The 19,922-nt window shown below is 45.8% G+C and overlaps 78 non-coding genes across 78 annotated transcripts; all 78 read right to left on the minus strand.

Moving 5' to 3' along the window:
* Positions 1 to 131: 131 nt before the first annotated feature.
* Positions 132 to 250, minus strand: LOC132298270 (5S ribosomal RNA). The gene has a single exon (XR_009479684.1). It is a non-coding gene; the product is annotated as a 5S ribosomal RNA (ribosomal RNA).
* Positions 251 to 389: 139 nt separating this feature from the next.
* On the minus strand, positions 390 to 508 carry LOC132298273 (5S ribosomal RNA). Its single transcript, XR_009479686.1, has one exon. It is a non-coding gene; the product is annotated as a 5S ribosomal RNA (ribosomal RNA).
* Positions 509 to 647: 139 nt separating this feature from the next.
* LOC132296915 (5S ribosomal RNA) lies at positions 648 to 766 on the minus strand. The gene has a single exon (XR_009478797.1). It is a non-coding gene; the product is annotated as a 5S ribosomal RNA (ribosomal RNA).
* A 139-nt stretch (positions 767 to 905) lies between these two features.
* LOC132298274 (5S ribosomal RNA) lies at positions 906 to 1,024 on the minus strand. The gene has a single exon (XR_009479687.1). It is a non-coding gene; the product is annotated as a 5S ribosomal RNA (ribosomal RNA).
* A 139-nt stretch (positions 1,025 to 1,163) lies between these two features.
* LOC132296864 (5S ribosomal RNA) lies at positions 1,164 to 1,282 on the minus strand. The gene has a single exon (XR_009478749.1). It is a non-coding gene; the product is annotated as a 5S ribosomal RNA (ribosomal RNA).
* A 127-nt stretch (positions 1,283 to 1,409) lies between these two features.
* LOC132298275 (5S ribosomal RNA) lies at positions 1,410 to 1,528 on the minus strand. Its single transcript, XR_009479688.1, has one exon. It is a non-coding gene; the product is annotated as a 5S ribosomal RNA (ribosomal RNA).
* Positions 1,529 to 1,655: 127 nt separating this feature from the next.
* Positions 1,656 to 1,774, minus strand: LOC132298276 (5S ribosomal RNA). Its single transcript, XR_009479689.1, has one exon. It is a non-coding gene; the product is annotated as a 5S ribosomal RNA (ribosomal RNA).
* Positions 1,775 to 1,913: 139 nt separating this feature from the next.
* On the minus strand, positions 1,914 to 2,032 carry LOC132296916 (5S ribosomal RNA). The gene has a single exon (XR_009478798.1). It is a non-coding gene; the product is annotated as a 5S ribosomal RNA (ribosomal RNA).
* Positions 2,033 to 2,171: 139 nt separating this feature from the next.
* Positions 2,172 to 2,290, minus strand: LOC132298277 (5S ribosomal RNA). Its single transcript, XR_009479690.1, has one exon. It is a non-coding gene; the product is annotated as a 5S ribosomal RNA (ribosomal RNA).
* Positions 2,291 to 2,429: 139 nt separating this feature from the next.
* On the minus strand, positions 2,430 to 2,548 carry LOC132296865 (5S ribosomal RNA). The gene has a single exon (XR_009478750.1). It is a non-coding gene; the product is annotated as a 5S ribosomal RNA (ribosomal RNA).
* Positions 2,549 to 2,687: 139 nt separating this feature from the next.
* LOC132298278 (5S ribosomal RNA) lies at positions 2,688 to 2,806 on the minus strand. The gene has a single exon (XR_009479691.1). It is a non-coding gene; the product is annotated as a 5S ribosomal RNA (ribosomal RNA).
* A 139-nt stretch (positions 2,807 to 2,945) lies between these two features.
* LOC132298279 (5S ribosomal RNA) lies at positions 2,946 to 3,064 on the minus strand. The gene has a single exon (XR_009479692.1). It is a non-coding gene; the product is annotated as a 5S ribosomal RNA (ribosomal RNA).
* A 139-nt stretch (positions 3,065 to 3,203) lies between these two features.
* Positions 3,204 to 3,322, minus strand: LOC132296917 (5S ribosomal RNA). The gene has a single exon (XR_009478799.1). It is a non-coding gene; the product is annotated as a 5S ribosomal RNA (ribosomal RNA).
* Positions 3,323 to 3,461: 139 nt separating this feature from the next.
* Positions 3,462 to 3,580, minus strand: LOC132298280 (5S ribosomal RNA). Its single transcript, XR_009479693.1, has one exon. It is a non-coding gene; the product is annotated as a 5S ribosomal RNA (ribosomal RNA).
* A 127-nt stretch (positions 3,581 to 3,707) lies between these two features.
* LOC132298281 (5S ribosomal RNA) lies at positions 3,708 to 3,826 on the minus strand. Its single transcript, XR_009479694.1, has one exon. It is a non-coding gene; the product is annotated as a 5S ribosomal RNA (ribosomal RNA).
* Positions 3,827 to 3,965: 139 nt separating this feature from the next.
* On the minus strand, positions 3,966 to 4,084 carry LOC132296783 (5S ribosomal RNA). Its single transcript, XR_009478673.1, has one exon. It is a non-coding gene; the product is annotated as a 5S ribosomal RNA (ribosomal RNA).
* A 127-nt stretch (positions 4,085 to 4,211) lies between these two features.
* On the minus strand, positions 4,212 to 4,330 carry LOC132298282 (5S ribosomal RNA). The gene has a single exon (XR_009479695.1). It is a non-coding gene; the product is annotated as a 5S ribosomal RNA (ribosomal RNA).
* Positions 4,331 to 4,457: 127 nt separating this feature from the next.
* On the minus strand, positions 4,458 to 4,576 carry LOC132298284 (5S ribosomal RNA). The gene has a single exon (XR_009479697.1). It is a non-coding gene; the product is annotated as a 5S ribosomal RNA (ribosomal RNA).
* A 139-nt stretch (positions 4,577 to 4,715) lies between these two features.
* Positions 4,716 to 4,834, minus strand: LOC132298285 (5S ribosomal RNA). The gene has a single exon (XR_009479698.1). It is a non-coding gene; the product is annotated as a 5S ribosomal RNA (ribosomal RNA).
* A 139-nt stretch (positions 4,835 to 4,973) lies between these two features.
* LOC132298286 (5S ribosomal RNA) lies at positions 4,974 to 5,092 on the minus strand. Its single transcript, XR_009479699.1, has one exon. It is a non-coding gene; the product is annotated as a 5S ribosomal RNA (ribosomal RNA).
* A 127-nt stretch (positions 5,093 to 5,219) lies between these two features.
* LOC132298287 (5S ribosomal RNA) lies at positions 5,220 to 5,338 on the minus strand. Its single transcript, XR_009479700.1, has one exon. It is a non-coding gene; the product is annotated as a 5S ribosomal RNA (ribosomal RNA).
* Positions 5,339 to 5,477: 139 nt separating this feature from the next.
* On the minus strand, positions 5,478 to 5,596 carry LOC132296918 (5S ribosomal RNA). Its single transcript, XR_009478800.1, has one exon. It is a non-coding gene; the product is annotated as a 5S ribosomal RNA (ribosomal RNA).
* A 139-nt stretch (positions 5,597 to 5,735) lies between these two features.
* On the minus strand, positions 5,736 to 5,854 carry LOC132298289 (5S ribosomal RNA). Its single transcript, XR_009479701.1, has one exon. It is a non-coding gene; the product is annotated as a 5S ribosomal RNA (ribosomal RNA).
* A 139-nt stretch (positions 5,855 to 5,993) lies between these two features.
* On the minus strand, positions 5,994 to 6,112 carry LOC132298290 (5S ribosomal RNA). The gene has a single exon (XR_009479702.1). It is a non-coding gene; the product is annotated as a 5S ribosomal RNA (ribosomal RNA).
* Positions 6,113 to 6,239: 127 nt separating this feature from the next.
* On the minus strand, positions 6,240 to 6,358 carry LOC132298291 (5S ribosomal RNA). The gene has a single exon (XR_009479703.1). It is a non-coding gene; the product is annotated as a 5S ribosomal RNA (ribosomal RNA).
* A 127-nt stretch (positions 6,359 to 6,485) lies between these two features.
* On the minus strand, positions 6,486 to 6,604 carry LOC132298292 (5S ribosomal RNA). The gene has a single exon (XR_009479704.1). It is a non-coding gene; the product is annotated as a 5S ribosomal RNA (ribosomal RNA).
* A 127-nt stretch (positions 6,605 to 6,731) lies between these two features.
* Positions 6,732 to 6,850, minus strand: LOC132297785 (5S ribosomal RNA). Its single transcript, XR_009479409.1, has one exon. It is a non-coding gene; the product is annotated as a 5S ribosomal RNA (ribosomal RNA).
* Positions 6,851 to 6,989: 139 nt separating this feature from the next.
* On the minus strand, positions 6,990 to 7,108 carry LOC132298293 (5S ribosomal RNA). Its single transcript, XR_009479705.1, has one exon. It is a non-coding gene; the product is annotated as a 5S ribosomal RNA (ribosomal RNA).
* Positions 7,109 to 7,235: 127 nt separating this feature from the next.
* Positions 7,236 to 7,354, minus strand: LOC132298294 (5S ribosomal RNA). Its single transcript, XR_009479706.1, has one exon. It is a non-coding gene; the product is annotated as a 5S ribosomal RNA (ribosomal RNA).
* Positions 7,355 to 7,493: 139 nt separating this feature from the next.
* Positions 7,494 to 7,612, minus strand: LOC132298296 (5S ribosomal RNA). Its single transcript, XR_009479708.1, has one exon. It is a non-coding gene; the product is annotated as a 5S ribosomal RNA (ribosomal RNA).
* Positions 7,613 to 7,751: 139 nt separating this feature from the next.
* Positions 7,752 to 7,870, minus strand: LOC132298297 (5S ribosomal RNA). The gene has a single exon (XR_009479709.1). It is a non-coding gene; the product is annotated as a 5S ribosomal RNA (ribosomal RNA).
* Positions 7,871 to 7,997: 127 nt separating this feature from the next.
* LOC132298298 (5S ribosomal RNA) lies at positions 7,998 to 8,116 on the minus strand. The gene has a single exon (XR_009479710.1). It is a non-coding gene; the product is annotated as a 5S ribosomal RNA (ribosomal RNA).
* Positions 8,117 to 8,243: 127 nt separating this feature from the next.
* Positions 8,244 to 8,362, minus strand: LOC132298299 (5S ribosomal RNA). The gene has a single exon (XR_009479711.1). It is a non-coding gene; the product is annotated as a 5S ribosomal RNA (ribosomal RNA).
* A 139-nt stretch (positions 8,363 to 8,501) lies between these two features.
* On the minus strand, positions 8,502 to 8,620 carry LOC132298300 (5S ribosomal RNA). Its single transcript, XR_009479712.1, has one exon. It is a non-coding gene; the product is annotated as a 5S ribosomal RNA (ribosomal RNA).
* Positions 8,621 to 8,747: 127 nt separating this feature from the next.
* Positions 8,748 to 8,866, minus strand: LOC132298301 (5S ribosomal RNA). The gene has a single exon (XR_009479713.1). It is a non-coding gene; the product is annotated as a 5S ribosomal RNA (ribosomal RNA).
* A 139-nt stretch (positions 8,867 to 9,005) lies between these two features.
* LOC132298302 (5S ribosomal RNA) lies at positions 9,006 to 9,124 on the minus strand. Its single transcript, XR_009479714.1, has one exon. It is a non-coding gene; the product is annotated as a 5S ribosomal RNA (ribosomal RNA).
* Positions 9,125 to 9,263: 139 nt separating this feature from the next.
* On the minus strand, positions 9,264 to 9,382 carry LOC132298303 (5S ribosomal RNA). Its single transcript, XR_009479715.1, has one exon. It is a non-coding gene; the product is annotated as a 5S ribosomal RNA (ribosomal RNA).
* Positions 9,383 to 9,509: 127 nt separating this feature from the next.
* Positions 9,510 to 9,628, minus strand: LOC132298304 (5S ribosomal RNA). The gene has a single exon (XR_009479716.1). It is a non-coding gene; the product is annotated as a 5S ribosomal RNA (ribosomal RNA).
* A 127-nt stretch (positions 9,629 to 9,755) lies between these two features.
* Positions 9,756 to 9,874, minus strand: LOC132298305 (5S ribosomal RNA). The gene has a single exon (XR_009479717.1). It is a non-coding gene; the product is annotated as a 5S ribosomal RNA (ribosomal RNA).
* Positions 9,875 to 10,013: 139 nt separating this feature from the next.
* On the minus strand, positions 10,014 to 10,132 carry LOC132298307 (5S ribosomal RNA). Its single transcript, XR_009479719.1, has one exon. It is a non-coding gene; the product is annotated as a 5S ribosomal RNA (ribosomal RNA).
* Positions 10,133 to 10,271: 139 nt separating this feature from the next.
* LOC132296994 (5S ribosomal RNA) lies at positions 10,272 to 10,390 on the minus strand. Its single transcript, XR_009478873.1, has one exon. It is a non-coding gene; the product is annotated as a 5S ribosomal RNA (ribosomal RNA).
* Positions 10,391 to 10,529: 139 nt separating this feature from the next.
* Positions 10,530 to 10,648, minus strand: LOC132298308 (5S ribosomal RNA). Its single transcript, XR_009479720.1, has one exon. It is a non-coding gene; the product is annotated as a 5S ribosomal RNA (ribosomal RNA).
* A 139-nt stretch (positions 10,649 to 10,787) lies between these two features.
* On the minus strand, positions 10,788 to 10,906 carry LOC132298309 (5S ribosomal RNA). The gene has a single exon (XR_009479721.1). It is a non-coding gene; the product is annotated as a 5S ribosomal RNA (ribosomal RNA).
* Positions 10,907 to 11,033: 127 nt separating this feature from the next.
* On the minus strand, positions 11,034 to 11,152 carry LOC132298310 (5S ribosomal RNA). Its single transcript, XR_009479722.1, has one exon. It is a non-coding gene; the product is annotated as a 5S ribosomal RNA (ribosomal RNA).
* A 127-nt stretch (positions 11,153 to 11,279) lies between these two features.
* On the minus strand, positions 11,280 to 11,398 carry LOC132296778 (5S ribosomal RNA). Its single transcript, XR_009478668.1, has one exon. It is a non-coding gene; the product is annotated as a 5S ribosomal RNA (ribosomal RNA).
* Positions 11,399 to 11,537: 139 nt separating this feature from the next.
* LOC132296995 (5S ribosomal RNA) lies at positions 11,538 to 11,656 on the minus strand. Its single transcript, XR_009478874.1, has one exon. It is a non-coding gene; the product is annotated as a 5S ribosomal RNA (ribosomal RNA).
* Positions 11,657 to 11,795: 139 nt separating this feature from the next.
* On the minus strand, positions 11,796 to 11,914 carry LOC132298311 (5S ribosomal RNA). Its single transcript, XR_009479723.1, has one exon. It is a non-coding gene; the product is annotated as a 5S ribosomal RNA (ribosomal RNA).
* Positions 11,915 to 12,041: 127 nt separating this feature from the next.
* On the minus strand, positions 12,042 to 12,160 carry LOC132298312 (5S ribosomal RNA). The gene has a single exon (XR_009479724.1). It is a non-coding gene; the product is annotated as a 5S ribosomal RNA (ribosomal RNA).
* Positions 12,161 to 12,299: 139 nt separating this feature from the next.
* On the minus strand, positions 12,300 to 12,418 carry LOC132298313 (5S ribosomal RNA). The gene has a single exon (XR_009479725.1). It is a non-coding gene; the product is annotated as a 5S ribosomal RNA (ribosomal RNA).
* Positions 12,419 to 12,557: 139 nt separating this feature from the next.
* On the minus strand, positions 12,558 to 12,676 carry LOC132298314 (5S ribosomal RNA). Its single transcript, XR_009479726.1, has one exon. It is a non-coding gene; the product is annotated as a 5S ribosomal RNA (ribosomal RNA).
* Positions 12,677 to 12,815: 139 nt separating this feature from the next.
* LOC132298315 (5S ribosomal RNA) lies at positions 12,816 to 12,934 on the minus strand. Its single transcript, XR_009479727.1, has one exon. It is a non-coding gene; the product is annotated as a 5S ribosomal RNA (ribosomal RNA).
* A 139-nt stretch (positions 12,935 to 13,073) lies between these two features.
* On the minus strand, positions 13,074 to 13,192 carry LOC132298316 (5S ribosomal RNA). The gene has a single exon (XR_009479728.1). It is a non-coding gene; the product is annotated as a 5S ribosomal RNA (ribosomal RNA).
* A 139-nt stretch (positions 13,193 to 13,331) lies between these two features.
* LOC132298318 (5S ribosomal RNA) lies at positions 13,332 to 13,450 on the minus strand. Its single transcript, XR_009479730.1, has one exon. It is a non-coding gene; the product is annotated as a 5S ribosomal RNA (ribosomal RNA).
* Positions 13,451 to 13,589: 139 nt separating this feature from the next.
* On the minus strand, positions 13,590 to 13,708 carry LOC132298319 (5S ribosomal RNA). The gene has a single exon (XR_009479731.1). It is a non-coding gene; the product is annotated as a 5S ribosomal RNA (ribosomal RNA).
* A 139-nt stretch (positions 13,709 to 13,847) lies between these two features.
* LOC132298320 (5S ribosomal RNA) lies at positions 13,848 to 13,966 on the minus strand. The gene has a single exon (XR_009479732.1). It is a non-coding gene; the product is annotated as a 5S ribosomal RNA (ribosomal RNA).
* Positions 13,967 to 14,105: 139 nt separating this feature from the next.
* LOC132298321 (5S ribosomal RNA) lies at positions 14,106 to 14,224 on the minus strand. The gene has a single exon (XR_009479733.1). It is a non-coding gene; the product is annotated as a 5S ribosomal RNA (ribosomal RNA).
* A 127-nt stretch (positions 14,225 to 14,351) lies between these two features.
* LOC132298322 (5S ribosomal RNA) lies at positions 14,352 to 14,470 on the minus strand. The gene has a single exon (XR_009479734.1). It is a non-coding gene; the product is annotated as a 5S ribosomal RNA (ribosomal RNA).
* A 139-nt stretch (positions 14,471 to 14,609) lies between these two features.
* On the minus strand, positions 14,610 to 14,728 carry LOC132296919 (5S ribosomal RNA). The gene has a single exon (XR_009478801.1). It is a non-coding gene; the product is annotated as a 5S ribosomal RNA (ribosomal RNA).
* Positions 14,729 to 14,867: 139 nt separating this feature from the next.
* On the minus strand, positions 14,868 to 14,986 carry LOC132298324 (5S ribosomal RNA). Its single transcript, XR_009479736.1, has one exon. It is a non-coding gene; the product is annotated as a 5S ribosomal RNA (ribosomal RNA).
* Positions 14,987 to 15,125: 139 nt separating this feature from the next.
* Positions 15,126 to 15,244, minus strand: LOC132298325 (5S ribosomal RNA). Its single transcript, XR_009479737.1, has one exon. It is a non-coding gene; the product is annotated as a 5S ribosomal RNA (ribosomal RNA).
* Positions 15,245 to 15,383: 139 nt separating this feature from the next.
* On the minus strand, positions 15,384 to 15,502 carry LOC132298326 (5S ribosomal RNA). Its single transcript, XR_009479738.1, has one exon. It is a non-coding gene; the product is annotated as a 5S ribosomal RNA (ribosomal RNA).
* A 139-nt stretch (positions 15,503 to 15,641) lies between these two features.
* On the minus strand, positions 15,642 to 15,760 carry LOC132298327 (5S ribosomal RNA). The gene has a single exon (XR_009479739.1). It is a non-coding gene; the product is annotated as a 5S ribosomal RNA (ribosomal RNA).
* A 139-nt stretch (positions 15,761 to 15,899) lies between these two features.
* On the minus strand, positions 15,900 to 16,018 carry LOC132298328 (5S ribosomal RNA). Its single transcript, XR_009479740.1, has one exon. It is a non-coding gene; the product is annotated as a 5S ribosomal RNA (ribosomal RNA).
* A 139-nt stretch (positions 16,019 to 16,157) lies between these two features.
* LOC132298330 (5S ribosomal RNA) lies at positions 16,158 to 16,276 on the minus strand. Its single transcript, XR_009479742.1, has one exon. It is a non-coding gene; the product is annotated as a 5S ribosomal RNA (ribosomal RNA).
* A 139-nt stretch (positions 16,277 to 16,415) lies between these two features.
* On the minus strand, positions 16,416 to 16,534 carry LOC132298331 (5S ribosomal RNA). Its single transcript, XR_009479743.1, has one exon. It is a non-coding gene; the product is annotated as a 5S ribosomal RNA (ribosomal RNA).
* Positions 16,535 to 16,673: 139 nt separating this feature from the next.
* Positions 16,674 to 16,792, minus strand: LOC132298332 (5S ribosomal RNA). The gene has a single exon (XR_009479744.1). It is a non-coding gene; the product is annotated as a 5S ribosomal RNA (ribosomal RNA).
* Positions 16,793 to 16,931: 139 nt separating this feature from the next.
* Positions 16,932 to 17,050, minus strand: LOC132298333 (5S ribosomal RNA). The gene has a single exon (XR_009479745.1). It is a non-coding gene; the product is annotated as a 5S ribosomal RNA (ribosomal RNA).
* A 139-nt stretch (positions 17,051 to 17,189) lies between these two features.
* Positions 17,190 to 17,308, minus strand: LOC132298335 (5S ribosomal RNA). The gene has a single exon (XR_009479746.1). It is a non-coding gene; the product is annotated as a 5S ribosomal RNA (ribosomal RNA).
* A 139-nt stretch (positions 17,309 to 17,447) lies between these two features.
* Positions 17,448 to 17,566, minus strand: LOC132296976 (5S ribosomal RNA). The gene has a single exon (XR_009478856.1). It is a non-coding gene; the product is annotated as a 5S ribosomal RNA (ribosomal RNA).
* A 139-nt stretch (positions 17,567 to 17,705) lies between these two features.
* On the minus strand, positions 17,706 to 17,824 carry LOC132298336 (5S ribosomal RNA). The gene has a single exon (XR_009479747.1). It is a non-coding gene; the product is annotated as a 5S ribosomal RNA (ribosomal RNA).
* Positions 17,825 to 17,963: 139 nt separating this feature from the next.
* On the minus strand, positions 17,964 to 18,082 carry LOC132298337 (5S ribosomal RNA). The gene has a single exon (XR_009479748.1). It is a non-coding gene; the product is annotated as a 5S ribosomal RNA (ribosomal RNA).
* A 139-nt stretch (positions 18,083 to 18,221) lies between these two features.
* On the minus strand, positions 18,222 to 18,340 carry LOC132298338 (5S ribosomal RNA). The gene has a single exon (XR_009479749.1). It is a non-coding gene; the product is annotated as a 5S ribosomal RNA (ribosomal RNA).
* Positions 18,341 to 18,485: 145 nt separating this feature from the next.
* Positions 18,486 to 18,604, minus strand: LOC132298339 (5S ribosomal RNA). The gene has a single exon (XR_009479750.1). It is a non-coding gene; the product is annotated as a 5S ribosomal RNA (ribosomal RNA).
* Positions 18,605 to 18,743: 139 nt separating this feature from the next.
* LOC132298340 (5S ribosomal RNA) lies at positions 18,744 to 18,862 on the minus strand. Its single transcript, XR_009479751.1, has one exon. It is a non-coding gene; the product is annotated as a 5S ribosomal RNA (ribosomal RNA).
* Positions 18,863 to 19,001: 139 nt separating this feature from the next.
* On the minus strand, positions 19,002 to 19,120 carry LOC132296787 (5S ribosomal RNA). Its single transcript, XR_009478676.1, has one exon. It is a non-coding gene; the product is annotated as a 5S ribosomal RNA (ribosomal RNA).
* Positions 19,121 to 19,259: 139 nt separating this feature from the next.
* LOC132298342 (5S ribosomal RNA) lies at positions 19,260 to 19,378 on the minus strand. Its single transcript, XR_009479753.1, has one exon. It is a non-coding gene; the product is annotated as a 5S ribosomal RNA (ribosomal RNA).
* Positions 19,379 to 19,517: 139 nt separating this feature from the next.
* LOC132298343 (5S ribosomal RNA) lies at positions 19,518 to 19,636 on the minus strand. The gene has a single exon (XR_009479754.1). It is a non-coding gene; the product is annotated as a 5S ribosomal RNA (ribosomal RNA).
* A 139-nt stretch (positions 19,637 to 19,775) lies between these two features.
* On the minus strand, positions 19,776 to 19,894 carry LOC132298344 (5S ribosomal RNA). Its single transcript, XR_009479755.1, has one exon. It is a non-coding gene; the product is annotated as a 5S ribosomal RNA (ribosomal RNA).
* Between the last annotated feature and the right edge of the window lie 28 nt (positions 19,895 to 19,922).

The raw sequence follows: 19,922 nt of genomic DNA on the forward strand, positions 1-19,922 counted from the left end.
CTCGCCTCCATTTCCCTATAAACCCCTTCCGCTACCGTTCTATTGCCCTTCCGACGCATTCGCCGGGAAATAAATAAATACATATTAATAAAATTAAAATTAAAATTAAAAATACAAAACCGGACTAAAAAGGGGTGCAACACGAGGACTTCCCAGGGGGTCACCCATCCTAGTACTACTCTCGCCCAAGCACGCTTAACTGCGGAGTTCTGATGGGATCCGGTGCATTAGTGCTGGTATGATCGCACCCGACATATTCTCGCCTCCATTTCCCTATAATCCCCTTCCGCTACCGTTCTATTGCCCTTCCGACGCATTCGCCGGGAAATAAATAAATACATATTAATAAAATTAAAATTAAAATTAAAAATACAAAACCGGACTAAAAAGGGGTGCAACACGAGGACTTCCCAGGGGGTCACCCATCCTAGTACTACTCTCGCCCAAGCACGCTTAACTGCGGAGTTCTGATGGGATCCGGTGCATTAGTGCTGGTATGATCGCACCCGACATATTCTCGCCTCCATTTCCCTATAAACCCCTTCCGCTACCGTTCTATTGCCCTTCCGACGCATTCGCCGGGAAATAAATAAATACATATTAATAAAATTAAAATTAAAATTAAAAATACAAAACCGGACTAAAAAGGGGTGCAACACGAGGACTTCCCAGGGGGTCACCCATCCTAGTACTACTCTCGCCCAAGCACGCTTAACTGCGGAGTTCTGATGGGATCCGATGCATTAGTGCTGGTATGATCGCACCCGACATATTCTCGCCTCCATTTCCCTATAAACCCCTTCCGCTACCGTTCTATTGCCCTTCCGACGCATTCGCCGGGAAATAAATAAATACATATTAATAAAATTAAAATTAAAATTAAAAATACAAAACCGGACTAAAAAGGGGTGCAACACGAGGACTTCCCAGGGGGTCACCCATCCTAGTACTACTCTCGCCCAAGCACGCTTAACTGCGGAGTTCTGATGGGATCCGGTGCATTAGTGCTGGTATGATCGCACCCGACATATTCTCGCCTCCATTTCCCTATAAACCCCTTCCGCTACCGTTCTATTGCCCTTCCGACGCATTCGCCGGGAAATAAATAAATACATATTAATAAAATTAAAATTAAAATTAAAAATACAAAACCGGACTAAAAAGGGGTGCAACACGAAGACTTCCCAGGGGGTCACCCATCCTAGTACTACTCTCGCCCAAGCACGCTTAACTGCGGAGTTCTGATGGGATCCGGTGCATTAGTGCTGGTATGATCGCACCCGACATATTCTCGCCTCCATTTCCCTATAAACCCCTTCCGCTACCGTTCTATTGCCCTTCCGACGCATTCGCCGGGAAATAAATAAATACATATTAATAAAATTAAAAATACAAAACCGGACTAAAAAGGGGTGCAACACGAGGACTTCCCAGGGGGTCACCCATCCTAGTACTACTCTCGCCCAAGCACGCTTAACTGCGGAGTTCTGATGGGATCCGGTGCATTAGTGCTGGTATGATCGCACCCGACATATTCTCGCCTCCATTTCCCTATAAACCCCTTCCGCTACCGTTCTATTGCCCTTCCGACGCATTCGCCGGGAAATAAATAAATACATATTAATAAAATTAAAAATACAAAACCGGACTAAAAAGGGGTGCAACACGAGGACTTCCCAGGGGGTCACCCATCCTAGTACTACTCTCGCCCAAGCACGCTTAACTGCGGAGTTCTGATGGGATCCGGTGCATTAGTGCTGGTATGATCGCACCCGACATATTCTCGCCTCCATTTCCCTATAAACCCCTTCCGCTACCGTTCTATTGCCCTTCCGACGCATTCGCCGGGAAATAAATAAATACATATTAATAAAATTAAAATTAAAATTAAAAATACAAAACCGGACTAAAAAGGGGTGCAACACGAGGACTTCCCAGGGGGTCACCCATCCTAGTACTACTCTCGCCCAAGCACGCTTAACTGCGGAGTTCTGATGGGATCCGATGCATTAGTGCTGGTATGATCGCACCCGACATATTCTCGCCTCCATTTCCCTATAAACCCCTTCCGCTACCGTTCTATTGCCCTTCCGACGCATTCGCCGGGAAATAAATATATACATATTAATAAAATTAAAATTAAAATTAAAAATACAAAACCGGACTAAAAAGGGGTGCAACACGAGGACTTCCCAGGGGGTCACCCATCCTAGTACTACTCTCGCCCAAGCACGCTTAACTGCGGAGTTCTGATGGGATCCGGTGCATTAGTGCTGGTATGATCGCACCCGACATATTCTCGCCTCCATTTCCCTATAAACCCCTTCCGCTACCGTTCTATTGCCCTTCCGACGCATTCGCCGGGAAATAAATAAATACATATTAATAAAATTAAAATTAAAATTAAAAATACAAAACCGGACTAAAAAGGGGTGCAACACGAAGACTTCCCAGGGGGTCACCCATCCTAGTACTACTCTCGCCCAAGCACGCTTAACTGCGGAGTTCTGATGGGATCCGGTGCATTAGTGCTGGTATGATCGCACCCGACATATTCTCGCCTCCATTTCCCTATAAACCCCTTCCGCTACCGTTCTATTGCCCTTCCGACGCATTCGCCGGGAAATAAATAAATACATATTAATAAAATTAAAATTAAAATTAAAAATACAAAACCGGACTAAAAAGGGGTGCAACACGAGGACTTCCCAGGGGGTCACCCATCCTAGTACTACTCTCGCCCAAGCACGCTTAACTGCGGAGTTCTGATGGGATCCGGTGCATTAGTGCTGGTATGATCGCACCCGACATATTCTCGCCTCCATTTCCCTATAATCCCCTTCCGCTACCGTTCTATTGCCCTTCCGACGCATTCGCCGGGAAATAAATAAATACATATTAATAAAATTAAAATTAAAATTAAAAATACAAAACCGGACTAAAAAGGGGTGCAACACGAGGACTTCCCAGGGGGTCACCCATCCTAGTACTACTCTCGCCCAAGCACGCTTAACTGCGGAGTTCTGATGGGATCCGGTGCATTAGTGCTGGTATGATCGCACCCGACATATTCTCGCCTCCATTTCCCTATAAACCCCTTCCGCTACCGTTCTATTGCCCTTCCGACGCATTCGCCGGGAAATAAATAAATACATATTAATAAAATTAAAATTAAAATTAAAAATACAAAACCGGACTAAAAAGGGGTGCAACACGAGGACTTCCCAGGGGGTCACCCATCCTAGTACTACTCTCGCCCAAGCACGCTTAACTGCGGAGTTCTGATGGGATCCGATGCATTAGTGCTGGTATGATCGCACCCGACATATTCTCGCCTCCATTTCCCTATAAACCCCTTCCGCTACCGTTCTATTGCCCTTCCGACGCATTCGCCGGGAAATAAATAAATACATATTAATAAAATTAAAATTAAAATTAAAAATACAAAACCGGACTAAAAAGGGGTGCAACACGAGGACTTCCCAGGGGGTCACCCATCCTAGTACTACTCTCGCCCAAGCACGCTTAACTGCGGAGTTCTGATGGGATCCGGTGCATTAGTGCTGGTATGATCGCACCCGACATATTCTCGCCAACATTTCCCTATAAACCCCTTCCGCTACCGTTCTATTGCCCTTCCGACGCATTCGCCGGGAAATAAATAAATACATATTAATAAAATTAAAAATACAAAACCGGACTAAAAAGGGGTGCAACACGAGGACTTCCCAGGGGGTCACCCATCCTAGTACTACTCTCGCCCAAGCACGCTTAACTGCGGAGTTCTGATGGGATCCGGTGCATTAGTGCTGGTATGATCGCACCCGACATATTCTCGCCTCCATTTCCCTATAAACCCCTTCCGCTACCGTTCTATTGCCCTTCCGACGCATTCGCCGGGAAATAAATAAATACATATTAATAAAATTAAAATTAAAATTAAAAATACAAAACCGGACTAAAAAGGGGTGCAACACGAGGACTTCCCAGGGGGTCACCCATTCTAGTACTACTCTCGCCCAAGCACGCTTAACTGCGGAGTTCTGATGGGATCCGGTGCATTAGTGCTGGTATGATCGCACCCGACATATTCTCGCCTCCATTTCCCTATAAACCCCTTCCGCTACCGTTCTATTGCCCTTCCGACGCATTCGCCGGGAAATAAATAAATACATATTAATAAAATTAAAAATACAAAACCGGACTAAAAAGGGGTGCAACACGAGGACTTCCCAGGGGGTCACCCATCCTAGTACTACTCTCGCCCAAGCACGCTTAACTGCGGAGTTCTGATGGGATCCGGTGCATTAGTGCTGGTATGATCGCACCCGACATATTCTCGCCTCCATTTCCCTATAAACCCCTTCCGCTACCGTTCTATTGCCCTTCCGACGCATTCGCCGGGAAATAAATAAATACATATTAATAAAATTAAAAATACAAAACCGGACTAAAAAGGGGTGCAACACGAGGACTTCCCAGGGGGTCACCCATCCTAGTACTACTCTCGCCCAAGCACGCTTAACTGCGGAGTTCTGATGGGATCCGGTGCATTAGTGCTGGTATGATCGCACCCGACATATTCTCGCCTCCATTTCCCTATAAACCCCTTCCGCTACCGTTCTATTGCCCTTCCGACGCATTCGCCGGGAAATAAATAAATACATATTAATAAAATTAAAATTAAAATTAAAAATACAAAACCGGACTAAAAAGGGGTGCAACACGAGGACTTCCCAGGGGGTCACCCATCCTAGTACTACTCTCGCCCAAGCACGCTTAACTGCGGAGTTCTGATGGGATCCGGTGCATTAGTGCTGGTATGATCGCACCCGACATATTCTCGCCTCCATTTCCCTATAAACCCCTTCCGCTACCGTTCTATTGCCCTTCCGACGCATTCGCCGGGAAATAAATAAATACATATTAATAAAATTAAAATTAAAATTAAAAATACAAAACCGGACTAAAAAGGGGTGCAACACGAGGACTTCCCAGGGGGTCACCCATCCTAGTACTACTCTCGCCCAAGCACGCTTAACTGCGGAGTTCTGATGGGATCCGGTGCATTAGTGCTGGTATGATCGCACCCGACATATTCTCGCCTCCATTTCCCTATAAACCCCTTCCGCTACCGTTCTATTGCCCTTCCGACGCATTCGCCGGGAAATAAATAAATACATATTAATAAAATTAAAAATACAAAACCGGACTAAAAAGGGGTGCAACACGAGGACTTCCCAGGGGGTCACCCATCCTAGTACTACTCTCGCCCAAGCACGCTTAACTGCGGAGTTCTGATGGGATCCGGTGCATTAGTGCTGGTATGATCGCACCCGACATATTCTCGCCTCCATTTCCCTATAAACCCCTTCCGCTACCGTTCTATTGCCCTTCCGACGCATTCGCCGGGAAATAAATAAATACATATTAATAAAATTAAAATTAAAATTAAAAATACAAAACCGGACTAAAAAGGGGTGCAACACGAGGACTTCCCAGGGGGTCACCCATCCTAGTACTACTCTCGCCCAAGCACGCTTAACTGCGGAGTTCTGATGGGATCCGATGCATTAGTGCTGGTATGATCGCACCCGACATATTCTCGCCTCCATTTCCCTATAAACCCCTTCCGCTACCGTTCTATTGCCCTTCCGACGCATTCGCCGGGAAATAAATAAATACATATTAATAAAATTAAATTTAAAATTAAAAATACAAAACCGGACTAAAAAGGGGTGCAACACGAGGACTTCCCAGGGGGTCACCCATCCTAGTACTACTCTCGCCCAAGCACGCTTAACTGCGGAGTTCTGATGGGATCCGGTGCATTAGTGCTGGTATGATCGCACCCGACATATTCTCGCCTCCATTTCCCTATAAACCCCTTCCGCTACCGTTCTATTGCCCTTCCGACGCATTCGCCGGGAAATAAATAAATACATATTAATAAAATTAAAATTAAAATTAAAAATACAAAACCGGACTAAAAAGGGGTGCAACACGAGGACTTCCCAGGGGGTCACCCATCCTAGTACTACTCTCGCCCAAGCACGCTTAACTGCGGAGTTCTGATGGGATCCGGTGCATTAGTGCTGGTATGATCGCACCCGACATATTCTCGCCTCCATTTCCCTATAAACCCCTTCCGCTACCGTTCTATTGCCCTTCCGACGCATTCGCCGGGAAATAAATAAATACATATTAATAAAATTAAAAATACAAAACCGGACTAAAAAGGGGTGCAACACGAGGACTTCCCAGGGGGTCACCCATCCTAGTACTACTCTCGCCCAAGCACGCTTAACTGCGGAGTTCTGATGGGATCCGGTGCATTAGTGCTGGTATGATCGCACCCGACATATTCTCGCCTCCATTTCCCTATAAACCCCTTCCGCTACCGTTCTATTGCCCTTCCGACGCATTCGCCGGGAAATAAATAAATACATATTAATAAAATTAAAAATACAAAACCGGACTAAAAAGGGGTGCAACACGAGGACTTCCCAGGGGGTCACCCATCCTAGTACTACTCTCGCCCAAGCACGCTTAACTGCGGAGTTCTGATGGGATCCGGTGCATTAGTGCTGGTATGATCGCACCCGACATATTCTCGCCTCCATTTCCCTATAAACCCCTTCCGCTACCGTTCTATTGCCCTTCCGACGCATTCGCCGGGAAATAAATAAATACATATTAATAAAATTAAAAATACAAAACCGGACTAAAAAGGGGTGCAACACGAGGACTTCCCAGGGGGTCACCCATCCTAGTACTACTCTCGCCCAAGCACTCTTAACTGCGGAGTTCTGATGGGATCCGGTGCATTAGTGCTGGTATGATCGCACCCGACATATTCTCGCCTCCATTTCCCTATAAACCCCTTCCGCTACCGTTCTATTGCCCTTCCGACGCATTCGCCGGGAAATAAATAAATACATATTAATAAAATTAAAATTAAAATTAAAAATACAAAACCGGACTAAAAAGGGGTGCAACACGAGGACTTCCCAGGGGGTCACCCATCCTAGTACTACTCTCGCCCAAGCACGCTTAACTGCGGAGTTCTGATGGGATCCGGTGCATTAGTGCTGGTATGATCGCACCCGACATATTCTCGCCTCCATTTCCCTATAAACCCCTTCCGCTACCGTTCTATTGCCCTTCCGACACATTCGCCGGGAAATAAATAAATACATATTAATAAAATTAAAAATACAAAACCGGACTAAAAAGGGGTGCAACACGAGGACTTCCCAGGGGGTCACCCATCCTAGTACTACTCTCGCCCAAGCACGCTTAACTGCGGAGTTCTGATGGGATCCGGTGCATTAGTGCTGGTATGATCGCACCCGACATATTCTCGCCTCCATTTCCCTATAAACCCCTTCCGCTACCGTTCTATTGCCCTTCCGACGCATTCGCCGGGAAATAAATAAATACATATTAATAAAATTAAAATTAAAATTAAAAATACAAAACCGGACTAAAAAGGGGTGCAACACGAGGACTTCCCAGGGGGTCACCCATCCTAGTACTACTCTCGCCCAAGCACGCTTAACTGCGGAGTTCTGATGGGATCCGGTGCATTAGTGCTGGTATGATCGCACCCGACATATTCTCGCCTCCATTTCCCTATAAACCCCTTCCGCTACCGTTCTATTGCCCTTCCGACGCATTCGCCGGGAAATAAATAAATACATATTAATAAAATTAAAATTAAAATTAAAAATACAAAACCGGACTAAAAAGGGGTGCAACACGAGGACTTCCCAGGGGGTCACCCATCCTAGTACTACTCTCGCCCAAGCACGCTTAACTGCGGAGTTCTGATGGGATCCGGTGCATTAGTGCTGGTATGATCGCACCCGACATATTCTCGCCTCCATTTCCCTATAAACCCCTTCCGCTACCGTTCTATTGCCCTTCCGACGCATTCGCCGGGAAATAAATAAATACATATTAATAAAATTAAAAATACAAAACCGGACTAAAAAGGGGTGCAACACGAGGACTTCCCAGGGGGTCACCCATCCTAGTACTACTCTCGCCCAAGCACGCTTAACTGCGGAGTTCTGATGGGATCCGGTGCATTAGTGCTGGTATGATCGCACCCGACATATTCTCGCCTCCATTTCCCTATAAACCCCTTCCGCTACCGTTCTATTGCCCTTCCGACGCATTCGCCGGGAAATAAATAAATACATATTAATAAAATTAAAAATACAAAACCGGACTAAAAAGGGGTGCAACACGAGGACTTCCCAGGGGGTCACCCATCCTAGTACTACTCTCGCCCAAGCACGCTTAACTGCGGAGTTCTGATGGGATCCGGTGCATTAGTGCTGGTATGATCGCACCCGACATATTCTCGCCTCCATTTCCCTATAAACCCCTTCCGCTACCGTTCTATTGCCCTTCCGACGCATTCGCCGGGAAATAAATAAATACATATTAATAAAATTAAAATTAAAATTAAAAATACAAAACCGGACTAAAAAGGGGTGCAACACGAGGACTTCCCAGGGGGTCACCCATCCTAGTACTACTCTCGCCCAAGCACGCTTAACTGCGGAGTTCTGATGGGATCCGGTGCATTAGTGCTGGTATGATCGCACCCGACATATTCTCGCCTCCATTTCCCTATAAACCCCTTCCGCTACCGTTCTATTGCCCTTCCGACGCATTCGCCGGGAAATAAATAAATACATATTAATAAAATTAAAAATACAAAACCGGACTAAAAAGGGGTGCAACACGAGGACTTCCCAGGGGGTCACCCATCCTAGTACTACTCTCGCCCAAGCACGCTTAACTGCGGAGTTCTGATGGGATCCGGTGCATTAGTGCTGGTATGATCGCACCCGACATATTCTCGCCTCCATTTCCCTATAAACCCCTTCCGCTACCGTTCTATTGCCCTTCCGACGCATTCGCCGGGAAATAAATAAATACATATTAATAAAATTAAAATTAAAATTAAAAATACAAAACCGGACTAAAAAGGGGTGCAACACGAGGACTTCCCAGGGGGTCACCCATCCTAGTACTACTCTCGCCCAAGCACGCTTAACTGCGGAGTTCTGATGGGATCCGGTGCATTAGTGCTGGTATGATCGCACCCGACATATTCTCGCCTCCATTTCCCTATAAACCCCTTCCGCTACCGTTCTATTGCCCTTCCGACGCATTCGCCGGGAAATAAATAAATACATATTAATAAAATTAAAATTAAAATTAAAAATACAAAACCGGACTAAAAAGGGGTGCAACACGAGGACTTCCCAGGGGGTCACCCATCCTAGTACTACTCTCGCCCAAGCACGCTTAACTGCGGAGTTCTGATGGGATCCGGTGCATTAGTGCTGGTATGATCGCACCCGACATATTCTCGCCTCCATTTCCCTATAAACCCCTTCCGCTACCGTTCTATTGCCCTTCCGACGCATTCGCCGGGAAATAAATAAATACATATTAATAAAATTAAAAATACAAAACCGGACTAAAAAGGGGTGCAACACGAGGACTTCCCAGGGGGTCACCCATCCTAGTACTACTCTCGCCCAAGCACGCTTAACTGCGGAGTTCTGATGGGATCCGGTGCATTAGTGCTGGTATGATCGCACCCGACATATTCTCGCCTCCATTTCCCTATAAACCCCTTCCGCTACCGTTCTATTGCCCTTCCGACGCATTCGCCGGGAAATAAATAAATACATATTAATAAAATTAAAAATACAAAACCGGACTAAAAAGGGGTGCAACACGAGGACTTCCCAGGGGGTCACCCATCCTAGTACTACTCTCGCCCAAGCACGCTTAACTGCGGAGTTCTGATGGGATCCGGTGCATTAGTGCTGGTATGATCGCACCCGACATATTCTCGCCTCCATTTCCCTATAAACCCCTTCCGCTACCGTTCTATTGCCCTTCCGACGCATTCGCCGGGAAATAAATAAATACATATTAATAAAATTAAAATTAAAATTAAAAATACAAAACCGGACTAAAAAGGGGTGCAACACGAGGACTTCCCAGGGGGTCACCCATCCTAGTACTACTCTCGCCCAAGCACGCTTAACTGCGGAGTTCTGATGGGATCCGGTGCATTAGTGCTGGTATGATCGCACCCGACATATTTTCGCCTCCATTTCCCTATAAACCCCTTCCGCTACCGTTCTATTGCCCTTCCGACGCATTCGCCGGGAAATAAATAAATACATATTAATAAAATTAAAATTAAAATTAAAAATACAAAACCGGACTAAAAAGGGGTGCAACACGAGGACTTCCCAGGGGGTCACCCATCCTAGTACTACTCTCGCCCAAGCACGCTAAACTGCGGAGTTCTGATGGGATCCGGTGCATTAGTGCTGGTATGATCGCACCCGACATATTCTCGCCTCCATTTCCCTATAAACCCCTTCCGCTACCGTTCTATTGCCCTTCCGACGCATTCGCCGGGAAATAAATAAATACATATTAATAAAATTAAAATTAAAATTAAAAATACAAAACCGGACTAAAAAGGGGTGCAACACGAGGACTTCCCAGGGGGTCACCCATCCTAGTACTACTCTCGCCCAAGCACGCTTAACTGCGGAGTTCTGATGGGATCCGGTGCATTAGTGCTGGTATGATCGCACCCGACATATTCTCGCCTCCATTTCCCTATAAACCCCTTCCGCTACCGTTCTATTGCCCTTCCGACGCATTCGCCGGGAAATAAATAAATACATATTAATAAAATTAAAATTAAAATTAAAAATACAAAACCGGACTAAAAAGGGGTGCAACACGAGGACTTCCCAGGGGGTCACCCATCCTAGTACTACTCTCGCCCAAGCACGCTTAACTGCGGAGTTCTGATGGGATCCGGTGCATTAGTGCTGGTATGATCGCACCCGACATATTCTCGCCTCCATTTCCCTATAAACCCCTTCCGCTACCGTTCTATTGCCCTTCCGACGCATTCGCCGGGAAATAAATAAATACATATTAATAAAATTAAAAATACAAAACCGGACTAAAAAGGGGTGCAACACGAGGACTTCCCAGGGGGTCACCCATCCTAGTACTACTCTCGCCCAAGCACGCTTAACTGCGGAGTTCTGATGGGATCCGGTGCATTAGTGCTGGTATGATCGCACCCGACATATTCTCGCCTCCATTTCCCTATAAACCCCTTCCGCTACCGTTCTATTGCCCTTCCGACGCATTCGCCGGGAAATAAATAAATACATATTAATAAAATTAAAAATACAAAACCGGACTAAAAAGGGGTGCAACACGAGGACTTCCCAGGGGGTCACCCATCCTAGTACTACTCTCGCCCAAGCACGTTTAACTGCGGAGTTCTGATGGGATCCGGTGCATTAGTGCTGGTATGATCGCACCCGACATATTCTCGCCTCCATTTCCCTATAAACCCCTTCCGCTACCGTTCTATTGCCCTTCCGACGCATTCGCCGGGAAATAAATAAATACATATTAATAAAATTAAAATTAAAATTAAAAATACAAAACCGGACTAAAAAGGGGTGCAACACGAGGACTTCCTAGGGGGTCACCCATCCTAGTACTACTCTCGCCCAAGCACGCTTAACTGCGGAGTTCTGATGGGATCCGGTGCATTAGTGCTAGTATGATCGCACCCGACATATTCTCGCCTCCATTTCCCTATAAACCCCTTCCGCTACCGTTCTATTGCCCTTCCGACGCATTCGCCGGGAAATAAATAAATACATATTAATAAAATTAAAATTAAAATTAAAAATACAAAACCGGACTAAAAAGGGGTGCAACACGAGGACTTCCCAGGGGGTCACCCATCCTAGTACTACTCTCGCCCAAGCACGCTTAACTGCGGAGTTCTGATGGGATCCGGTGCATTAGTGCTGGTATGATCGCACCCGACATATTCTCGCCTCCATTTCCCTATAAACCCCTTCCGCTACCGTTCTATTGCCCTTCCGACGCATTCGCCGGGAAATAAATAAATACATATTAATAAAATTAAAAATACAAAACCGGACTAAAAAGGGGTGCAACACGAGGACTTCCCAGGGGGTCACCCATCCTAGTACTACTCTCGCCCAAGCACGCTTAACTGCGGAGTTCTGATGGGATCCGGTGCATTAGTGCTGGTATGATCGCACCCGACATATTCTCGCCTCCATTTCCCTATAAACCCCTTCCGCTACCATTCTATTGCCCTTCCGACGCATTCGCCGGGAAATAAATAAATACATATTAATAAAATTAAAATTAAAATTAAAAATACAAAACCGGACTAAAAAGGGGTGCAACACGAGGACTTCCCAGGGGGTCACCCATCCTAGTACTACTCTCGCCCAAGCACGCTTAACTGCGGAGTTCTGATGGGATCCGGTGCATTAGTGCTGGTATGATCGCACCCGACATATTCTCGCCTCCATTTCCCTATAAACCCCTTCCGCTACCGTTCTATTGCCCTTCCGACGCATTCGCCGGGAAATAAATAAATACATATTAATAAAATTAAAATTAAAATTAAAAATACAAAACCGGACTAAAAAGGGGTGCAACACGAGGACTTCCCAGGGGGTCACCCATCCTAGTACTACTCTCGCCCAAGCACGCTTAACTGCGGAGTTCTGATGGGATCCGGTGCATTAGTGCTGGTATGATCGCACCCGACATATTCTCGCCTCCATTTCCCTATAAACCCCTTCCGCTACCGTTCTATTGCCCTTCCGACGCATTCGCCGGGAAATAAATAAATACATATTAATAAAATTAAAATTAAAATTAAAAATACAAAACCGGACTAAAAAGGGGTGCAACACGAGGACTTCCCAGGGGGTCACCCATCCTAGTACTACTCTCGCCCAAGCACGCTTAACTGCGGAGTTCTGATGGGATCCGGTGCATTAGTGCTGGTATGATCGCACCCGACATATTCTCGCCTCCATTTCCCTATAAACCCCTTCCGCTACCGTTCTATTGCCCTTCCGACGCATTCGCCGGGAAATAAATAAATACATATTAATAAAATTAAAATTAAAATTAAAAATACAAAACCGGACTAAAAAGGGGTGCAACACGAGGACTTCCCAGGGGGTCACCCATCCTAGTACTACTCTCGCCCAAGCACGCTTAACTGCGGAGTTCTGATGGGATCCGGTGCATTAGTGCTGGTATGATCGCACCCGACATATTCTCGCCTCCATTTCCCTATAAACCCCTTCCGCTACCGTTCTATTGCCCTTCCGACGCATTCGCCGGGAAATAAATAAATACATATTAATAAAATTAAAATTAAAATTAAAAATACAAAACCGGACTAAAAAGGGGTGCAACACGAGGACTTCCCAGGGGGTCACCCATCCTAGTACTACTCTCGCCCAAGCACGCTTAACTGCGGAGTTCTGATGGGATCCGGTGCATTAGTGCTGGTATGATCGCACCCGACATATTCTCGCCTCCATTTCCCTATAAACCCCTTCCGCTACCGTTCTATTGCCCTTCCGACGCATTCGCCGGGAAATAAATAAATACATATTAATAAAATTAAAATTAAAATTAAAAATACAAAACCGGACTAAAAAGGGGTGCAACACGAGGACTTCCCAGGGGGTCACCCATCCTAGTACTACTCTCGCCCAAGCACGCTTAACTGCGGAGTTCTGATGGGATCCGGTGCATTAGTGCTGGTATGATCGCACCCGACATATTCTCGCCTCCATTTCCCTATAAACCCCTTCCGCTACCGTTCTATTGCCCTTCCGACGCATTCGCCGGGAAATAAATAAATACATATTAATAAAATTAAAATTAAAATTAAAAATACAAAACCGGACTAAAAAGGGGTGCAACACGAGGACTTCCCAGGGGGTCACCCATCCTAGTACTACTCTCGCCCAAGCACGCTTAACTGCGGAGTTCTGATGGGATCCGGTGCATTAGTGCTGGTATGATCGCACCCGACATATTCTCGCCTCCATTTCCCTATAAACCCCTTCCGCTACCGTTCTATTGCCCTTCCGACGCATTCGCCGGGAAATAAATAAATACATATTAATAAAATTAAAATTAAAATTAAAAATACAAAACCGGACTAAAAAGGGGTGCAACACGAGGACTTCCCAGGGGGTCACCCATCCTAGTACTACTCTCGCCCAAGCACGCTTAACTGCGGAGTTCTGATGGGATCCGGTGCATTAGTGCTGGTATGATCGCACCCGACATATTCTCGCCTCCATTTCCCTATAAACCCCTTCCGCTACCGTTCTATTGCCCTTCCGACGCATTCGCCGGGAAATAAATAAATACATATTAATAAAATTAAAAATACAAAACCGGACTAAAAAGGGGTGCAACACGAGGACTTCCCAGGGGGTCACCCATCCTAGTACTACTCTCGCCCAAGCACGCTTAACTGCGGAGTTCTGATGGGATCCGGTGCATTAGTGCTGGTATGATCGCACCCGACATATTCTCGCCTCCATTTCCCTATAAACCCCTTCCGCTACCGTTCTATTGCCCTTCCGACGCATTCGCCGGGAAATAAATAAATACATATTAATAAAATTAAAATTAAAATTAAAAATACAAAACCGGACTAAAAAGGGGTGCAACACGAGGACTTCCCAGGGGGTCACCCATCCTAGTACTACTCTCGCCCAAGCACGCTTAACTGCGGAGTTCTGATGGGATCCGATGCATTAGTGCTGGTATGATCGCACCCGACATATTCTCGCCTCCATTTCCCTATAAACCCCTTCCGCTACCGTTCTATTGCCCTTCCGACGCATTCGCCGGGAAATAAATAAATACATATTAATAAAATTAAAATTAAAATTAAAAATACAAAACCGGACTAAAAAGGGGTGCAACACGAGGACTTCCCAGGGGGTCACCCATCCTAGTACTACTCTCGCCCAAGCACGCTTAACTGCGGAGTTCTGATGGGATCCGGTGCATTAGTGCTGGTATGATCGCACCCGACATATTCTCGCCTCCATTTCCCTATAAACCCCTTCCGCTACCGTTCTATTGCCCTTCCGACGCATTCGCCGGGAAATAAATAAATACATATTAATAAAATTAAAATTAAAATTAAAAATACAAAACCGGACTAAAAAGGGGTGCAACACGAGGACTTCCCAGGGGGTCACCCATCCTAGTACTACTCTCGCCCAAGCACGCTTAACTGCGGAGTTCTGATGGGATCCGGTGCATTAGTGCTGGTATGATCGCACCCGACATATTCTCGCCTCCATTTCCCTATAAACCCCTTCCGCTACCGTTCTATTGCCCTTCCGACGCATTCGCCGGGAAATAAATAAATACATATTAATAAAATTAAAATTAAAATTAAAAATACAAAACCGGACTAAAAAGGGGTGCAACACGAGGACTTCCCAGGGGGTCACCCATCCTAGTACTACTCTCGCCCAAGCACGCTTAACTGCGGAGTTCTGATGGGATCCGGTGCATTAGTGCTGGTATGATCGCACCCGACATATTCTCGCCTCCATTTCCCTATAAACCCCTTCCGCTACCGTTCTATTGCCCTTCCGACGCATTCGCCGGGAAATAAATAAATACATATTAATAAAATTAAAATTAAAATTAAAAATACAAAACCGGACTAAAAAGGGGTGCAACACGAGGACTTCCCAGGGGGTCACCCATCCTAGTACTACTCTCGCCCAAGCACGCTTAACTGCGGAGTTCTGATGGGATCCGGTGCATTAGTGCTGGTATGATCGCACCCGACATATTCTCGCCTCCATTTCCCTATAAACCCCTTCCGCTACCGTTCTATTGCCCTTCCGACGCATTCGCCGGGAAATAAATAAATACATATTAATAAAATTAAAATTAAAATTAAAAATACAAAACCGGACTAAAAAGGGGTGCAACACGAGGACTTCCCAGGGGGTCACCCATCCTAGTACTACTCTCGCCCAAGCACGCTTAACTGCGGAGTTCTGATGGGATCCGGTGCATTAGTGCTGGTATGATCGCACCCGACATATTCTCGCCTCCATTTCCCTATAAACCCCTTCTGCTACCGTTCTATTGCCCTTCCGACGCATTCGCCGGGAAATAAATAAATACATATTAATAAAATTAAAATTAAAATTAAAAATACAAAACCGGACTAAAAAGGGGTGCAACACGAGGACTTCCCAGGGGGTCACCCATCCTAGTACTACTCTCGCCCAAGCACGCTTAACTGCGGAGTTCTGATGGGATCCGGTGCATTAGTGCTGGTATGATCGCACCCGACATATTCTCGCCTCCATTTCCCTATAAACCCCTTCCGCTACCGTTCTATTGCCCTTCCGACGCATTCGCCGGGAAATAAATAAATACATATTAATAAAATTAAAATTAAAATTAAAAATACAAAACCGGACTAAAAAGGGGTGCAACACGAGGACTTCCCAGGGGGTCACCCATCCTAGTACTACTCTCGCCCAAGCACGCTTAACTGCGGAGTTCTGATGGGATCCGGTGCATTAGTGCTGGTATGATCGCACCCGACATATTCTCGCCTCCATTTCCCTATAAACCCCTTCCGCTACCGTTCTATTGCCCTTCCGACGCATTCGCCGGGAAATAAATAAATACATATTAATAAAATTAAAATTAAAATTAAAAATACAAAACCGGACTAAAAAGGGGTGCAACACGAGGACTTCCCAGGGGGTCACCCATCCTAGTACTACTCTCGCCCAAGCACGCTTAACTGCGGAGTTCTGATGGGATCCGGTGCATTAGTGCTGGTATGATCGCACCCGACATATTCTCGCCTCCATTTCCCTATAAACCCCTTCCGCTACCGTTCTATTGCCCTTCCGACGCATTCGCCGGGAAATAAATAAATACATATTAATAAAATTAAAATTAAAATTAAAAATACAAAACCGGACTAAAAAGGGGTGCAACACGAGGACTTCCCAGGGGGTCACCCATCCTAGTACTACTCTCGCCCAAGCACGCTTAACTGCGGAGTTCTGATGGGATCCGGTGCATTAGTGCTGGTATGATCGCACCCGACATATTCTCGCCTCCATTTCCCTATAAACCCCTTCCGCTACCGTTCTATTGCCCTTCCGACGCATTCGCCGGGAAATAAATAAATACATATTAATAAAATTAAAATTAAAATTAAAAATACAAAACCGGACTAAAAAGGGGTGCAACACGAGGACTTCCCAGGGGGTCACCCATCCTAGTACTACTCTCGCCCAAGCACGCTTAACTGCGGAGTTCTGATGGGATCCGGTGCATTAGTGCTGGTATGATCGCACCCGACATATTCTCGCCTCCATTTCCCTATAAACCCCTTCCGCTACCGTTCTATTGCCCTTCCGACGCATTCGCCGGGAAATAAATAAATACATATTAATAAAATTAAAATTAAAATTAAAAATACAAAACCGGACTAAAAAGGGGTGCAACACGAGGACTTCCCAGGGGGTCACCCATCCTAGTACTACTCTCGCCCAAGCACGTTTAACTGCGGAGCTCTGATGGGATCCGGTGCATTAGTGCTGGTATGATCGCACCCGACATATTCTCGCCTCCATTTCCCTATAAACCCCTTCCGCTACCGTTCTATTGCCCTTCCGACGCATTCGCCGGGAAATAAATAAATACATATTAATAAAATTAAAATTAAAATTAAAAATACAAAACCGGACTAAAAAGGGGTGCAACACGAGGACTTCCCAGGGGGTCACCCATCCTAGTACTACTCTCGCCCAAGCACGCTTAACTGCGGAGTTCTGATGGGATCCGGTGCATTAGTGCTGGTATGATCGCACCCGACATATTCTCGCCTCCATTTCCCTATAAACCCCTTCCGCTACCGTTCTATTGCCCTTCCGACGCATTCGCCGGGAAATAAATAAATACATATTAATAAAATTAAAATTAAAATTAAAAATACAAAACCGGACTAAAAAGGGGTGCAACACGAGGACTTCCCAGGGGGTCACCCATCCTAGTACTACTCTCGCCCAAGCACGCTTAACTGCGGAGTTCTGATGGGATCCGGTGCATTAGTGCTGGTATGATCGCACCCGACATATTCTCGCCTCCATTTCCCTATAAACCCCTTCCGCTACCGTTCTATTGCCCTTCCGACGCATTCGCCGGGAAATAAATAAATACATATTAATAAAATTAAAATTAAAATTAAAAATACAAAACCGGACTAAAAAGGGGTGCAACACGAGGACTTCCCAGGGGGTCACCCATCCTAGTACTACTCTCGCCCAAGCACGCTTAACTGCGGAGTTCTGATGGGATCCGGTGCATTAGTGCTGGTATGATCGCACCCGACATATTCTCGCCTCCATTTCCCTATAAACCCCTTCCGCTACCGTTCTATTGCCCTTCCGACGCATTCGCCGGGAAATAAATAAATACATATTAATAAAATTAAAATTAAAATTAAAATTAAAAATACAAAACCGGACTAAAAAGGGGTGCAACACGAGGACTTCCCAGGGGGTCACCCATCCTAGTACTACTCTCGCCCAAGCACGCTTAACTGCGGAGTTCTGATGGGATCCGGTGCATTAGTGCTGGTATGATCGCACCCGACATATTCTCGCCTCCATTTCCCTATAAACCCCTTCCGCTACCGTTCTATTGCCCTTCCGACGCATTCGCCGGGAAATAAATAAATACATATTAATAAAATTAAAATTAAAATTAAAAATACAAAACCGGACTAAAAAGGGGTGCAACACGAGGACTTCCCAGGGGGTCACCCATCCTAGTACTACTCTCGCCCAAGCACGCTTAACTGCGGAGTTCTGATGGGATCCGGTGCATTAGTGCTGGTATGATCGCACCCGACATATTCTCGCCTCCATTTCCCTATAAACCCCTTCCGCTACCGTTCTATTGCCCTTCCGACGCATTCGCCGGGAAATAAATAAATACATATTAATAAAATTAAAATTAAAATTAAAAATACAAAACCGGACTAAAAAGGGGTGCAACACGAGGACTTCCCAGGGGGTCACCCATCCTAGTACTACTCTCGCCCAAGCACGCTTAACTGCGGAGTTCTGATGGGATCCGGTGCATTAGTACTGGTATGATCGCACCCGACATATTCTCGCCTCCATTTCCCTATAAACCCCTTCCGCTACCGTTCTATTGCCCTTCCGACGCATTCGCCGGGAAATAAATAAATACATATTAATAAAATTAAAATTAAAATTAAAAATACAAAACCGGACTAAAAAGGGGTGCAACACGAGGACTTCCCAGGGGGTCACCCATCCTAGTACTACTCTCGCCCAAGCACGCTTAACTGCGGAGTTCTGATGGGATCCGGTGCATTAGTGCTGGTATGATCGCACCCGACATATTCTCGCCTCCATTTCCCTATAAACCCCTTCCGCTACCGTTCTATTGCCCTTCCGACGCATTCGCCGGGAAATAAATAAATACATATTAATAAAATTAAAATTAAAATTAAAAATACAAAATCGGACTAAAAAGGGGTGCAACACGAGGACTTCCCAGGGGGTCACCCATCCTAGTACTACTCTCGCCCAAGCACGCTTAACTGCGGAGTTCTGATGGGATCCGGTGCATTAGTGCTGGTATGATCGCACCCGACATATTCTCGCCTCCATTTCCCTATAAACCCCTTCCGCTACCGTTCTATTGCCCTTCCGACGCATTTGCCGGGAAATAAATAAATACATATTAATAAAATTAAAATTAAAATTAAAAATACAAAACCGGACTAAAAAGGGGTGCAACACGAGGACTTCCCAGGGGGTCACCCATCCTAGTACTACTCTCGCCCAAGCACGCTTAACTGCGGAGTTCTGATGGGATCCGGTGCATTAGTGCTGGTATGATCGCACCCGACATATTCTCGCCTCCATTTCCCTATA

Source organism: Cornus florida, unplaced genomic scaffold (assembly GCF_030987335.1).
Source record: "Cornus florida cultivar Cherokee Brave unplaced genomic scaffold, ASM3098733v1 CherokeeBrave_3.0.0_Hap2_Chr02, whole genome shotgun sequence".
Lineage (NCBI taxonomy): Eukaryota > Viridiplantae > Streptophyta > Magnoliopsida > Cornales > Cornaceae > Cornus > Cornus florida.